Source organism: Tursiops truncatus, chromosome X (assembly GCF_011762595.2).
Source record: "Tursiops truncatus isolate mTurTru1 chromosome X, mTurTru1.mat.Y, whole genome shotgun sequence".
Taxonomy (NCBI): Eukaryota; Metazoa; Chordata; class Mammalia; order Artiodactyla; family Delphinidae; genus Tursiops; species Tursiops truncatus.
Genome location: NC_047055.1, coordinates 126,814,693 through 126,830,773, shown reverse-complemented (window position 1 = coordinate 126,830,773; position 16,081 = coordinate 126,814,693). Strand labels below are relative to the sequence as shown.

General features: G+C 46.0%; 1 long non-coding RNA gene across 1 annotated transcript in view; it reads right to left on the bottom strand.

Annotated features, from left to right (window-relative positions):
• The window catches only part of LOC109551448 (uncharacterized), a 38,135-nt gene extending 36,826 nt beyond the window's left edge, over nucleotides 1-1,309 (bottom strand). Inside the window, exon 1 of the long non-coding RNA XR_002178227.3 lies at nucleotides 340-1,309. This is a non-coding gene — a long non-coding RNA (uncharacterized lncRNA). The remainder of the gene's footprint in view (nucleotides 1-339) is intronic.
• Nucleotides 1,310-16,081: the final 14,772 nt, after the last annotated feature.

The following is a 16,081-nucleotide window of genomic DNA, read 5'->3' as shown; positions in this document are numbered from 1 at the left end:
CTACAGACTTGGGGTGATAACGTGTCAATGGGTTCATACACCTATTTGAATTTTACAAATGTACCACTGGGTACATCCGTCACATCTATCTATCTATCTATCTATCCATCCATCCATCACTTCTATCTACCTATCTATCTATCTATCTAACTATCCACCCATCCATCCATCACTTCTATCTATCTATCTATCTATCTATCTATCTATCTATCTAACTATCCACCCATCCATCCATCACTTCTATCTATCTATCTATCTATCTATCTATCTATCTATCTATCTATCTATCTATCTATCTATCAGGAGAGGGACAGACGTTATTTTAAGGAATTGGCTCACATGATTTTAGGGCTGGCAAGTCCAAAATCCCCAGGGCAGGCCAGCAGCCTGCAAATTCAGTAAGAGTTGATGTTTCAGTCGTACGTCCAAGTGTCATCAGGGCAGCAAGCTGGAAACTCAGGCAGAATTCCTTCTTCTCTGGAGGACCTCAAATTCCTTTTTCTCTTATGTTCTTCACCTGATTAGATAAGGCCCACCCACGTTACAGCAGGTCATCTGCTTTACTCAAAGGCTACTGATGCACAGGTTCATTCCAGGTATAAAATATCTTCCCAGAAACATCTAAACCGTTTGACTGGTCCCTGTGGCCCGGCCAAGTCGACAGATAAAATTATCCATCGCAGGCTGTATTTAAACAAAGCCACTTACACAGGCATGTCTGATGGTCTGACCCAACTCCAGCAGGTGATTTCAGCTCACCAATCTAACGTTCTAATTAAGTCCAGTTGCAGACAGTTAAAAGCAAGTCCTTGTTTGGACATTACGAGGGCAGAGTCAGCATGTGTTTTCTCCATCTGCCCCCTTCCTTGTCCGCAAGGCCATGGACCACAGTAGCTGCACTAGCAGCGGAAGCAGACTGAATGGGCGAATTGCCTTGTGATTCATTGTATTAACGGCACCACCGTTAGCCACCAGCTTCTCAAACCTCTTCACCTCCCTAAATCTATCAGCCTCCACACACAGAGGCACTTAGAGTTTCAAAGGTTCTGCTTTTAGAACAACGTCTGGGGTACTGGAGGACCAGGCTGGATGGCCCACAGACAGGAACGACAGCACCAGGCTCCACCCAGAGCCCCTCGGACCTCTGCGTGGAAGCAGCACACTGTCACCCCTCTGCAGTCTCCGCGACACCAAGGCTGGAGAGCGGACCCTGCCCCAGCATCTCCGGAGGACCCCACCGCACGGTGCTAGCCAGGAGATGTGTACTTCACGGCGAGCCTTTCTAGCGCATCTCTGGGACTCCTGCAATGACGCTGGACGCACCTGGAGGAATCTGGCGCAGGGGACAACCCCAGCTGCGAAGTATCCTGGGACACGGATCAGTCACTTTCAGTTCTCTCTTCTGCAGGTGAGCAGGTAGGAAGGGGTTTCCAGCTTGTAGATGGCAGACGGTGGGACTTCTGGGTCTCCATTATCACGGGAGCCAATTACTCGTAAACAATTCTCTCTCTCTCTCTGTAGATAGATAGATACATAGATAATAGATAAGTAGAGAGATGATAGATACAGACATACACAGATGAATAGATATTGATAGATAATAGACAGAGATAGAGGTCCATAGCTAAATAGATAGATAGATGGATAGCTGGCTAGCTAGATAGGATCCATGATAAGCAGATAGATGACAGATAGATAGGTCAACAGGTGATTGACAGAGGATTGGATTAGATAGATATTAGATAGACTGAGATGGATAGATGATAGACAGACATACAGACTAGATAGACAGGTGATATAGATATACATATATACATGTAGATAGATATCCGATGGGTTCTGTTTCCCTGCAGAATGCTAAAACAGGTCATCTATACTAGCAGATGGAGAACAATAACCCGTAGATTAATAACCCAACAAATAACCCGGCAGATCGTGCCAGCTGCCTGTTTCTGTGGACGAGCTAAGAATAAGTATGTACTTTTTAAATGGTTGGGGGAAAAAGTCAAAAGAAATGAAAAAAGTCAATAGTCTGTGAGACTTGAAAATTATGTGACGTTCAAATCAATAAAGCTTTATTGGAACACAACCAGGAGCATACGTTCAGGCACCGCGGGTATCTGTGTACCCGTTGCAAGGCCGAGCTGAGTAGTCGAGACGACGTGTAGGGCCGAGAAAGCCCCCAGTAGTTCCTCCCTGGCTCTGCACAGACCACGGGTGCCAAGTCGCGCTCTACCTCTTTGAGGAGAAGCCAAGCAAAAACCTTAAGAAACCATTAGCTGTGCCGTCGCTGTGATGGGATGACACCTTATTCTGCAGAAGTCTCCTATGGAAGATTCCGCAGACATCATCTCCCGATGCTTTTCTGAGGGTTTTCCACCTTTGAGGACACGTTGTCTGTAAGGCCCATGCCGCCCTTGACAGCCCCAGCTGTCGCCAGTAATGGGTGTGTCCCGAAAGAGATCCCATTTCCCCTCTAACGAGCCCCGCACAGCCCTGCTCCGCACAGCTTTCAAGGCGCTGAGTCATCTCCTTCTGGAAAACTCAGTCCATTATCTTTCCTTCTGCAAAGCAGCCAGGCCATGTCAGCTCCTTGCCAAGCTCCCACAAACTGAGATAATCAGAATTGCTAAATGGATTACCATAAGTACCAGTTTTGCAAGAGCAGAAACCCAACGGCAGCTGTTACCCCGAAGCGCATTCCAGAGGACGGCGTCGTGGGTGATTTCATAGTGCATTAGGTGGTGGTTTATGTGGAAACGACTCCGAGAAGCGAGCTGAAAGGATGAAGGCAGGCGGGATCATGGAAGCAGTCATGGCGTTTTGAAGAAAAGAAAAGCTGGAGAGCAAGTGTCGTCTCTCTGGCTTTTGGGCTTCTCGGCTCCCAGACGAGGGGAGAAGTACTGAGAAGCACTGGACTCACGTCACCTCTTGATCTTAGCAGGTGGCACACGTGCAGTGTCATCTCATGCTAGGATAGGATGGGTTCTCCTCCCAGAATCCCGAGGATGACAGCATCGTCTGCTTGGTAAATGCAGTCCTTGGTAGTGACTCCAGATACGAGAGGGTGAGGGAAGAAAAGAATTATTGGTTTCCTCCAACGGGAGATATACTTTTATTTTTATATTGCATCTTTCCACTCTGGAAGATGCCATTGGGGTCCAAGGCAAGGAACAATTTCGGGTAAGAGCCATCAACACCATACAGACCTGGCAACCGGACACCCTCTCACCAGCAAGGGGTGGTCTCGGGCCAGTTTCCAAGGCTGAGAGTGAGTGCAAACCCAAGCACGGCTGCAGAAGTTGAGTGACTCATGGGAAAAACACGTGAGTTTGTGCAAATATGCACGTGTCTGCCTGCCTCCCCACCACATGCCTTACATGTACTGTGTCTATTGCTTAAGAATATGCAGGACAAAATGAGATAACATTAAATAACTGAATGCAATTGTCTGACGCCTGTGACTAGCCTCAAGGAGAGTCTGGAGGTCCAAGGAGGGGAGTGGGTGCGGCTATAGGTTCAGCAAGATTACCCAGGGGGTGGTAATCGCTCAGTGCAATGGGTATACGAGGGATACAATAGACTCTTCTCCCTGCTTTTGTATATGTCTGCAATTCTCCAAACAAATATAAATTGAATCTGACCATCACAAAGATTTTAGAAGGCAGAGTATGTATTTATTTATTTTTAAGCGGTTTGTTGGCGTGCAGTTGATTTACAATGTTCTGTCAGTTTCAGGTGTACCGCAAAGTGGATCACTTATACGTACACATGTATCTTTTCTTTTCCAGAGTCTTTCCCCATATAGGTCATTACAGAGTACTGAGTAGAGTTCCCTGTGCTCTACAGTAGGTCCTTATTGGTTGTCTATTTTGTATATAGTAGTGTGTATGTGTCAATCCCAATCTCCCAATTTATCCCTGTCCCTCAGAAGACAGAATATTTTAAAAAGTACTCTTCCCTCAACCCCTTCACCTGCAATGTCTTTAGGTCCCTGTCCACCACAATGACAAGATTTTTAAAAATAATTGAGTTCTGAGCTTCTTGACAGCCAAAGGAAAAAGTGATACCTCTTCTGTTCTGTGAATAACCATTTCCCAACAATTCTCCCTGGGAAGAAAATCTGTTCCAGTCATATCTCTGAGGCATTAATCCCCAAAATGTTTTCAATAGTTCCCCCACAGGGAACACAGTGACATAATTTGGAAATGCACTCTGCTACAAATATTTTCATTTTAACACCCAGTGCGTACTAACAAAGTGCTGTGCAGAGGTAGCAATTCTGTGGAGAACTACAACAGCAGTGGTCTAAGAACTCAGCTTTGGGGTGGTCCAGGGTGAGTTGAAAGTAACAGCTACGCTATCTACGAGCCATGGTCCTTCAAGCCAACCTCCCCAAACATCGCATCTTTCAGGTGGTTGCTTGACCCAAATGAATGGCTTTTAACGTCGTATCGTCTGGCAAAGGCATGGAAAAATCCACATTTTCTGTGCCTGGGTAAGGGCTGATGCACAATTGGCCTAATAACTGGCCATGGAAACAGGATGGTTATACATCTGTCATGGGGGCTCATGGCAGACTGGGTGGTGAGCGTCCCTCAGTACAGCTGATATCGTCCCTATAAATGAAAGTTCTCTCCACATCATGCTAAGTGAAATAAGACAGACAGAGACAAATACTGTATGATATCACTTATATGTGGAATCTAAAAAATACAACTAGTATTAGGGAATAAAACAGAAACAGAAGCAGACTCACAGATACAGAGAATAAACTAGTGGTTCCAAGTGGGGAGAAGGAAGCGGGGGAGGGGCAGGATAGGGGGAGGGGATTAAGAGGAACAAACTATGATGTAGAAAATAAGCTACAGGGATATATTGTACGGCACAGGGAATATACCCACCATTCTACAATAACTATAAATGGAGTATAACTTTGAAAAATGGTGAATGACTACATTGTACAACCTGTGACTTATATAATATTGTACATTAACTACAGTTCAATAAAATAATAAAGTTAAAATTTAAAAAGTCCTCAAACATTTGAGCGAAGGAAATGCTTCAAATTCAGACTTAGAATTCAGCCATACAAATATTTCCATCACTCTCCCATAAAACATCTGGATTTGAGCAAGGCACTCTCTTTGTGAAGTATCAAGACGTCTTTCATGCAAAGATAATTTGAAGCAATGAGAACCGCTGTGTGGCATTTCCTTACTTACCTCTACCTGCCATGGAAACAGGGCTCTGGTGCCTGGGCTGCTTCCCACGGTAAAACGGATCCCTTTGAGTCCGGTCTCCTGGGGGCGGGGTGAGAACATTAAGTGAGATGTGTTTAAACTACATCCGGAATAGGTCCAAGAGCTTAATAGTAATCAGATAGTAACTGATTATTACATCAACAGTAAAACAAAGAACCCAATTTAGCCATGACCGTAAGCGCTGGTCCAAGGTAGCAGGGCACTGATATGGGCTCCCATGGGCTTCTCTAGAAGCCGACTGTATTGTAAATTCCCACTCCCTTGGAATCCTTGTGATTGAGAAGCTCACACAAGTGAAATTCACCGTCTGTCCCCTGTCAGAGAGACCTCTTTCACACACTGAAAAAACTGGGTTCAAAGATGTATTCCAGGGACTCTGAACAGTAACAGTAAGGTGGAATAAAATGAAATACCCAGTGGGTATTTGTAATGCTGACTGAATTACTGCAAGGTATTCTACAGAACAATAACAAAACTGAACACAGCTGTGTACACAAATGAATACGGGTCACCATGACCCTGGAGCAGGTCAAATGTAAGTGTGATTGTGAATCACACACCTTGAATGAAAAGGGTAGGTGAGGCCACGTCTCAGCTCCATCTCCTATGGCTGTGTCCCCTTCCTCAGGTAGATGGTGACTGCATCAGGTGCGTTTTCACCTGAAGAATGAGAACAATGGCAGAATCACTGAGGGTATCATGTGTGAACGATTTACTGGGGAGATGGGAGATAGACAGATAGATAGACAGACATATAGAAGGGTGGACAGAGAGATAGGTAGGTAGATAGACAGACATATAGAAGGATGGATGGATACATAGGTAGACAGACAGACACAGACATATAGAGGATGGATGGATAGATAGGTAGACAGACAGACAGACAATCAGACATACAGAAGGATGGATGGGTAGATACATAGATAGATACATGGATGGATGGATAGATAAACAGATAGAAGGATGGATGGAGAGAGAGACAGACAGACAAATAGAGGATGGATGGATAGATAGATACATAGATACATGGATGGATGGATGGAAAGAAAGATATATCAGATAAATGACAGGTGATAGGTGGAGAGATAGATATGAACAGATGAAGGATTTATAGATTCGATAGATGGTAGATAGATGATAGAACAGATAAATGATGGGTGGATGGATAGATAGATAACAGATACATAGATATGGATAGAGGAAAGATTGATAGATTTGATAGATGACAGTAGATAGACGATTGATAGATATGAAACACTGGTAGATGACAGAGAGCTACAATAATATGTGTTGCATGTTACATGCATTTATGCTCATACCCACACCCATGCAGTTGAATGTCTCATGTAGAGTAACCCAGCAATTAGAGAATAGCCATTTCACGTGAGTTAAAAATTGCAATTTCTGGGCTTCCCTGGTGGCACAGTGCTTAAGAATCTGCCTGCCAACGCAGGGGACACGGGTTCGAGCCCTGGTCCGGGAAGATCCCACATGCCGCGCAGCAACTAGGCCCGCGAGCCACAACTACTGAGCCCGTGAGCCACAACTACTGAGCCTGCGCTCTAGAGCCCGTGAGCTACAACTACTGAGTCCGTGCGCCACAACTACTGAAGCCCGCGTGCCTACAGCCTGTGCTCCGCAACAAAAGATGCCACCGCAATGAGAAGCCTGCACACCGCAACGAAGAGTAGCCCCCACTCGCTGCAACTAGAGAAAGCCCGCGCACAGCAACGAAGACCCAATGCAGCCAAAAATAAATAAATCAGTTAATTAAAGAAAAATTGCAATTTCTACATGTAAGTGTCATATATCAAATTTAAAAACCCTTCTTCCTTTAACATTCTCGGTTTGCTAGCACACTCACTTCAGAAAAACTGATGACCTTCCCCATAAATAGTAACAACACCTTTGCAAGGAACCCACAGCCTCTCTGCGAGAGGGGACTTCTTTCCACCTCCTTTTGTGTCGCGCTTGCCTAGAGCAGATGACCACGTTCTTCTCATTTGCTCCTCAGGAGACATGCACGTACGCTGTTAATAAATGAACTCTAGCTTTCCACACTGAAAGCATCGGGAGGTCCAACGTGTTTGGAGAATTATTTTCGAGGCTGACCTCCCCCACGGCTGACAGCTTTGGCGGAGGCTGTGGTCAGCTGCCAGGCATTGCTCAACTGATACGCCAGATGGATGATGAACGGTGCGTGCTTTCCACCACGGGGAGAAGCAGTGACCTACATCTAAAGACGGAGCACTTGTTTCCAGTTTCTGCTGGTGACCTGCCTCGATCTCTCAGGCTTTTTAGAGCTTCCTGGTTCCGAGGCAGGGGCCAGGCAGGGCGGGGGTCCGGATGGGCAAGCATGGCCTGGGTGCTCAGGATTCGGGAATCCCAGGGACAACTTCACGGCTCTACCCCTAGCACGTGTTAGGAAAGGATTTCCCTCTTCATGTTCTGCTGTGGACCTTCATCCCCCCTTTTCAAACCTGCTGTGTATCTGAAGAAAATGAAAACACTAATTCAAAAAGATCCATGCACCCCCATGTTCACAGCAGTGCTATTTACAGTAGCCAAGGTGTGGAAGCAAGCTAAGGGTCCATCGACAGAGGAACGGATAAAGAAGATGTGGTACCTGTATACAATGGAATATTACTCAGTCATGAAAAGGAATGAAATCATGCCATTTGCAGCAACATGGATGGACCCAGAGATGATCATACTAGGTGAAATAACTCAGACACAGAAAGACAAATATTCCATGTTACCACTTATATGTGGAATCTAAAAAGAAAATAAAACAAATGAATGACTATAACAAAACAGAAGCAGACTCACAGATACGGAGAACAAACTAGTGGTTCCCAGTGCAGAGAGAGAATGGGAGGAGGGGCCATAGAGGGGTAGGGGATTAAGAGGTAGAAACTACTATGTGTAAAACAGATAAGCCATGAGGATATATTGTAGAACGTGGGGAATAAAGCCAATATTCTATAACTACAAACCTTTAAAATAGTGACTGCACTGTACACCCGAAACGAATATAATACTGTAAATCAACTATATCTCAATAAAAAAATTAAATATTAAATAAATAAAAGCAAAAAAAAAAATCTAACCTTGACTGGATGGATTTTCAGACAAGGCTGAGTTCTGAAGGTGACAGTCTGCAAAGACGACTTCTCCAAATCAGGTCACGTTCCCCAGTTCTAGAGACAGAGACCTGCTGTCTCTGCAGACACTGATTCAGGCTATGACAGGAAGAAGCTGTCACAACTTTGAGGGGTGATTTTTTTTTTAATGATTACTCTGGAAGAGTGGGAATGCGGATGCATCGTGACCACCCGGTGAATGCCATTTCTTTGCTGGAAGGGAAACAAGCAGTGTTTGCTAGAATGAAAACGAACCTTGGGAGTTTTCCCTTTCAGAGTTTATAGATATCTCAGAGAGGTCCCAAGAGGTTAGAGGGACAAACTGGGGCCAGATGCCCAGCCACCGTTTCCCCCATTCGTGGTGCCTCTCCAAGAGAAAATGAAGTTATCTTTCACAGTGGACGATTCCCCTCCGTTATCCTGAGCCCGGGCGCATCCACCCTCTTCCGTTTCTGTTCCGCTCTGCTCTCTCCTGGAAGGCAAGATGCAAGGGACCTTGGGACAAGCGCATGGGTCCAAAATGTTAGTTGGTCAGAAAAGCCAAGCAAATATCAACTCTCCCAGAAAGAAGAGAAAATCTTTCACGGCCACTGAAACATGGCGGCGGAGATGCCTTCGAGATAACTAGCTTCTCCCAGAGTAGTATTTCTCCCGTAGTAGTGTTAGTAAACATTCCTACTAGAGTAAGAAATATGAACCAGTCCTAAGGGATTCTGACAGAACTTCGGGGGATGAACTGTATTTTCTTTTCTTTTTAATTTTCACATCTGGAACTTCCAGAATCTGTCCATCTAGCACATTTGGACACATGTGCAGCCTCTCCACATGAATTCAAGATGCTGTGATTAAGCGTCATACGCTTTGCTCTCGTAACTTGACAAAAGACATTACATTACAGAGGATGGAACATGTGATGGAAACAGTGCAGAATTCCTTTTTATTAACTTTCCTATATGTTTTCATATCTCCAGATAATTTTCCCAAAGACACAGGTAATTTTCTTTTCTTTTCTTTTTTTTTTTTAGTAATAAAGTGTTTCACTTATACCCTTAGGCCTCTCATAAACTCCTTTGGTGATGAGAAAGAAACTTTCCATCATTAACGAAAAGCATATGCCGAGGTTTAGATGACATCAATCTGATGCCTGTAGAAAGATGGGACATCGGGAGTTCTGTGAAGTTAAAAAAAAAAAAAAGAAAAAAGAAAGAAAAGAGAAGAAGCCGTACAGCTTACTCAGCATTGCGTTTCACACCAAGGGAAATGCATGGAAGAGGGTAAAAAGCCATCAATGAGAATGTCCTGTCATTCTATCAAGGGACGTGAAGAAATGCTAATAAGAATGGGGACAGCTTTCGGGGACGTTGTCATCTTTACGGCATCAGCTTCACTCAAGGCGCACTCCGTCCATCTTAGATGCAGCACTGGTGGCATATCTTCACGAGAAGCGGCATCTCCAGCGTGAGTGTCCAGTTGTCCCTCCCAAACTCCATCCTCTTCACTCTTTCCAGTCTCCCCATCTGGCCCCTTCATAATTCACGTCTTGACCGCAGACATCTCCTGCCTCTCCCACCACGGCTGTCCACCCACTCCTCTCTGCGTGAGGCATCTCCCTGACATTCTCTTCCGCCCTTTCTTCTCCTTTGCTTCCACAAACGCGACAGAAATGCCAGATGTCAGATGGGGCTGGGCATTTTTCAAAGGAAAAAAGAACTGGCAGGCATCCTCAGACATTCCCGAGACCTCCCTCCTCCTTCCCTGAAGCTACTGTCCCCATCTTTCCCCTTCCTGTCCCCACCGAATGTTCTCGAACATGGACCACACTCTCATTTCTCTCCCGTTACGTTGACTGCTCAGCCCAACCCACCACTGCTGTGATGCTGCCCCGGGAAATACGGCACGACCTCCTTTCCAACCCAAGAACCCATTTTCAAGAACCCATCTTCTTGGAGCTGTTCACTGCTGTTTCTCCCCAGAAACCATTCCTCTCTGATCTCCACAACACCGTATCCTCTTCTGCTCTCCGTACCTCTCGCACGGTGCTTCATCAATCATCATTTTGGATAATTTCCTCTCCTCCATATTCCCCTACGGGTAAGAGCTCAGACCTCACCAGTATCATTTTTTTTTTCATGGGGATGGGGTTTCCTGTGCTTCAGAATATAGTTTAAATGGACTTTTCAAGTTAATTTTCATGGGAGTACAGTTGATTTACAATGTTGTGTTAGTTTCAGGGGGTACAGCAAAGTGAATCAGTTATACGTACACATATATTCATTCTTTTTCAGATCCTTTTCCCGTATAGGTCATTACAGAGCACTGAGTAGAGCTCCCTGTGCTCTATAGCAGGCTCTCATTAGTTATCTATTTTATATGTAGTCGTGTGTGTGTGTCAGTTATTTGCAAATGAAGCAACTGATAAGGGGTTAATCTCCAAAATATACAAAGAGCTCATGCAGCTCAATATCAAAAAAACAAACCACCCAATCCAAACACGGGCAGAAGACCTAAAAAGACACAGTGTAAAGAAGAAGAGAACGTAAAAAAAGAAGATGTGTAATACATATGTGTATAAGTGAATTATTTTACTGTACACCGGAAACGAATACAACATTGTAAAACAAATACATCCCGCTAAAAATTTTTTAAAAATTAAAAAAACCCATAAATTTCCACTTGACCATGGCTCACGACTCCGTGAATGACAAAAGGACACATCTGGGGAGCAACGGACAAGCGGAAGAAAGGATAATTTCATTTTGAATATCCATCAGTGGGTTGGGACCATTTAACTGTCCTCCCAGCCAACTCTTGTAGAAGCTGGAGTGGGAGGCTGCGCCTTGCCTGCAGCTGATCTAAGCGGCACTATCTCTACTGGGTGGAAATTACACTGGCTCCTCTGTGGTTTGTGAAAACAGGATGTGAGAGCATTTGCTAAGTCTTGGGATGCAGCTTCAGGGAGCTCTGGGGCCTCCAGCATCTACTCTGCACGCTGTCTATGGATGACAATTCACGCATTTCAATCTATTTCATTGACGTCTACCGATGCCTGGGCGTCCGGTTGGCAGTCATGGGTGAAGCAGCATCAAATGACAAGTCACGGGACTTGCCTGGTGGCGCAGTGGTTGAGAGTCTGCGTGCCGATGCGGGGGACACGGGTTCGAGACCTGGTCGGGGAAGATCCCACATGCCACGGAGCAACTAAGCCCGTGCGCCACAACTACTGAGCCTGCGCTCTAGCGCCCGCGAGCCACAACTACTGAGCCCACGAGCCACAACTACTGAGCCCGCGTGCCACAACTACTGAGCCTGCGCTCTAGAGCCCATGAGCCACAACTACTGAGCCCACGAGCCACAACTACTGAGCCCGCACGCCACAACTACTGAAGCCCGCGTGCCTAGAGCCCGTGCTCCACAACAAGAGAAGCCACCGCAATGAGAGGCCCGCGCACCACAACGAAGAGTAGCCCCCGCTCGCCGCAACTAGAGAAAGCCTGCGCGCAGCAACGAAGACCCAACGCAGCCAAACATAAATAAATAAAGTTAAACCTTAAAAAAAACAACGAAACAAAACATGGGTGCTTCCATTCTTCCCAGACTGACCCTTCCGTGCAAGATCACCTCACACCCTAAGATGCTACGGGGAGATCTCCCTTCAGCTTTGTCTCAATCTCTTTACTTCTTATTCTTTTTAAAAGCCCTTGGGAGGGGAGTTCCCTGGTGGCCCAGAGGTTAGGATTCTGGGCTTTCACTGCCAAGGCTCGGGTTCCATCCGTGGTCAGGAAACCAAGATCCCGCAAGCTGAGCAATGCAGACAAAAAAATTTTTTTAAATAAATAAAAACCCTTGGGAGAGACTGAAACTTAAGCAGGAAGTTAAGTTTCCCACTTAACCGTTCCTACTTTGCACACTGGGAATAGCTCATTTCTGTGTCCAAAGAAACAAAAGGAGCCAATGGTTGTGTATGTGTGTGTGTGTGTGTGTGTGTGTGTGTGTGTGTGTGTGTAAATGTATGTGGCGTGTGCATGAGTGCATGGAGAGACACTGGTGCACGGGGGAGACCACAGTACACAGCTATGCGTGAGGACTAACATGTAAACGGCAGCTCTGCCGTTGGTTCTGGAGTACATTAATTACGCTTTTTCAAAACGTTCCCTCTTCCTCTATAAAATGGAGATAAGACCTGTCACCAGTATTTGTTGTGAGATTTAAAAATAAAGCGTCAAGTCCTGGAAGAGACACATGGATTGCTGCTGGGGGAGTCTCGTGTGGCAGAGGCGTGGGGAAGAAGGACTGAGTTCTCCAGATATCAGGGCTCCCTCTTGCAAGTGGATGGCAGACAGTGAGATCCGAACCCAATTTGGGAAGGTCGTTCTGTACAGGATGCCACCACGATAACTGCCGGGAGTCCTCCCGCAAATGCAACGGCAGTCAATACAAATATCACAATATCCCTGAAACGTAAGTCCCCCATGAATTTCTTCAACGCAGCTAAATCCAGGTGGAAACAGAGACCACTCTCCTAACATGTGGGTTCATGAGAGGTTAACGAGCAAAAAAGAGAAAGAAAGGGAAAGAAAACCTGAATTTGGAAACTGGACATTATAACTTCTACCGTCCTTTGCCATGGTCCCAGCTTGTGGAAAATTTTAAAACTTGTGATAAGTAAAGGAATTCCCTGGCAGTCCAGTGGCTAGGATGCGGTGCTTTCCCTGTCGTGGCCCAGGTTCAATCTCTGGTCAGGGAACTAAGAGCCCACAAGCCACACAGTGGTCAAAAATAAATAAGGGCTTCCCTGGTGGCGCAGTGGTTGAGAGTCCGCCTGCCGATGCAGGGGACACGGGTTCGTGCCCCGGTCCGGGAAGATCCCACATGCCGTGGAGCGGCTGGGCCCGTGAGCCATGGCCGCTGAGCCTGCGCGTCCGGAGCCTGTGCTCCGCAACGGGAGAGGCCACGGCAGTGAGAGGCCCGCGTACCGCAAAATAAATAAATTAAAAATTGTGATAAATAATTCAACATGTGAGGTAACTATACAGTGTCCTTTACTTAGGGAATTGTTGAACCAATAATACAACTGAGAAGATGCTCCTCTAAGAAGCCTTTCAAAAGGCATCTAGAAGGTCATAAAAGTCCAGCGAAACTCCAATGACTGCCCCAGACAGAAAGAAGAGAAAGAATGGAAGAGAAGGAGAAAGAATATTTGGACAACTAACAGTTGAAAATCCCCCCCGAACTGAAGAAACACAGAAAAGGTTAGATCCAACCAACCCAAGAGGGTCTAGCCATCCTTCAGTCCCATATGGCTCATCTAATCAACTCCTAACCAGGAGGCTATCCAGCGAATATAACCAGAAGCAATGTTGCTAGAAAGACAGAGTCATGAAAGGAAGGACGCTTTGTCACCTCCCGCTCTCAGATGTTCAGAATCTAGGGGAGGGCTCTGTTCCGCCGTGTGGCCCTGACACGGGATGCTGAGAGCCCAGAGTATGCCATGTAAACGGCGACCATCGCTATCAAGACAATCCAAGTTGTGCCCTGAAGAGTGGGACCCAGGCAACTCCACAAAGAGACAGGAAGCACATTCTAGGGACGGGGAAGTCCGCATTCGTCTGGACTGCTCTTCAGGATGGAGCTGAATTTATAACAAAGTCTACAAGACGTAAACTTTACAACAACCCCAACCGTAGCCCAACCCCAGAGTAGGATGTCTCACCATGTGTATCATCACACCAGATGGGCTGCCTCGGAGATAAGTGATTCTGGAAATTTTCACACAGAGCTGGACAACCCTTGCTCTGACCCTTGGAAACTGACTACGGGATGCTTGGACCATGAGTTGGTGTCCATTTGGAGGAAACTCTGAGTGACCGGCTAAGGGGAGCTGGGCTGTTTTCTATGTCACGCAGAACCTTGGCCCAGCTCACGTACTCAGATTTACAACTCATTTTTAAATATTTCCTTTTAACAAATTATAGACTATGCAATATTTCAACAAGAAAATACAAACACATTTAGGTAGGCAAGGAAAAAAAAAAACCTCTTGGAAAGATAAATCCCACACCCAGCATTTTATGTATGAGTAATTCACTTCCAACAGTGCCAGTCAAGTGGGAAACTAGGGATATTCTGAGATCATCTGAGGATACAGCATGCTTGGCTTTTACGATGTTGGGTTGTTTTGAAAGAAAGAAGAGGGTTTTGTTTAAAACATCCGGATAATTACAGCTGGTCAGAATTTACTATGTGCGATTTTGTTAACAGATAACGAAATGTTTACTTTCTCCATGTGTGTTTCTAAGCAGACTTTAGTTTCTAGAAACCTCAGATCTATAAGGGAAGATAGATGTGGGGTTCATTCACCTGTGAATTAAAAACCTGTTGCCTTGGCAACCTGAACTACGCCGTGGCGGATGTGTTCTGTTCCTTAAGTGCTACTTCACATGGTTTGATTTTGCTGTCAGTCTACTTGTTTGGGGTTTTAAAAGGTCATCTCAGTTCCAGAAGGTTGAAGAGAAACAGCCTTGGTGTTCTCTGTATGTACAACCGGGACGAACGTATCAAGCTTGCCGATGCGCTTTTGCAGCAAACGTTAAGTTCTATGGTGCTCCTACGATGAGATTAGACTCACCAAAGAGTTAGGAAACCCAAGGTGAAAACGACCCAAGCTTGTAAACGTCGTCCCTTTCTCCTGGCTTCAAGACAGCAACCCCTTTGCTATATGATCCAGTAATCCCACTCCTGGGCATGTATCCGGGGAAAAGTCTAATTTGAAAAGATACGTGCACCCCAATATTCATAGCAGCACTATTTACAAGAGCCAGAACATGGAAGCAAACTAAATGCCCATCGACAGAGGAATGGATAAAGAAGATGTGGTCTATATATAGTGTTTGAAATTACATTCAGAAAGAGCCTATGAAATGAACACCAGGTTAAACGCTGGACTCCAAGGAAAGGCGTCCAGTCACCCCGCCCTCATCTTTCCTGTGTTCATATCCACAGGGCATCTCAGATCTGAGTCTGTGACCAAGGTTTATCACTTTACAATTGAAGCCTAACACCTCTGAAAAGTCGTCGACCCAGACCCCCTAAAAACATGCATTCAGAGATGAGATAAAACAGAGGTAGAGCACGTGGAACGCCAAGGAGGTGAGGACCCAGAGACAGCAAGTTGAAGATTACAAAACAAGGGAGAGAGGAGCACACGCATGTGCAGAAGGACGGATAAGGCAGTTACCCCGCACAGCCAGCCACCCCGTAGAGAAAAGACGGACCCTGTGGTCCTGGTGGGGTAACTCACACCCCGACCCTGAAGGCAGTCCGCCTCGCCCGAGTGGTTCAGCTACAAGAAGCTATGACACCGACTAGGATAAATAACGGAGTTGGTCCGAAGGTCAGGGAGCTCTGAAGAGGTGGCTGCAAGACAGAACACCCAGGACACCCACTTCTGGAAGCGGAAACACCCTCCCCTGCCTCCGGGAGACAAAGGCTCTGGTGCCGGCGTCGACCTGCGGCAGCAGAAGCAAGGCTCCAGGAGAAGGGAAATGGTAAGCGGGACGCAAAGGGAGTCCGTGTCGGGCTCCGGCACAGGCAGACTGACATCTTAAGGCTCTGCCCTGAAAGTCTGCGGCGGGTCCGGAGAGATGCTGGGTCACCTTTGTTTGCCGGCACTTGGAC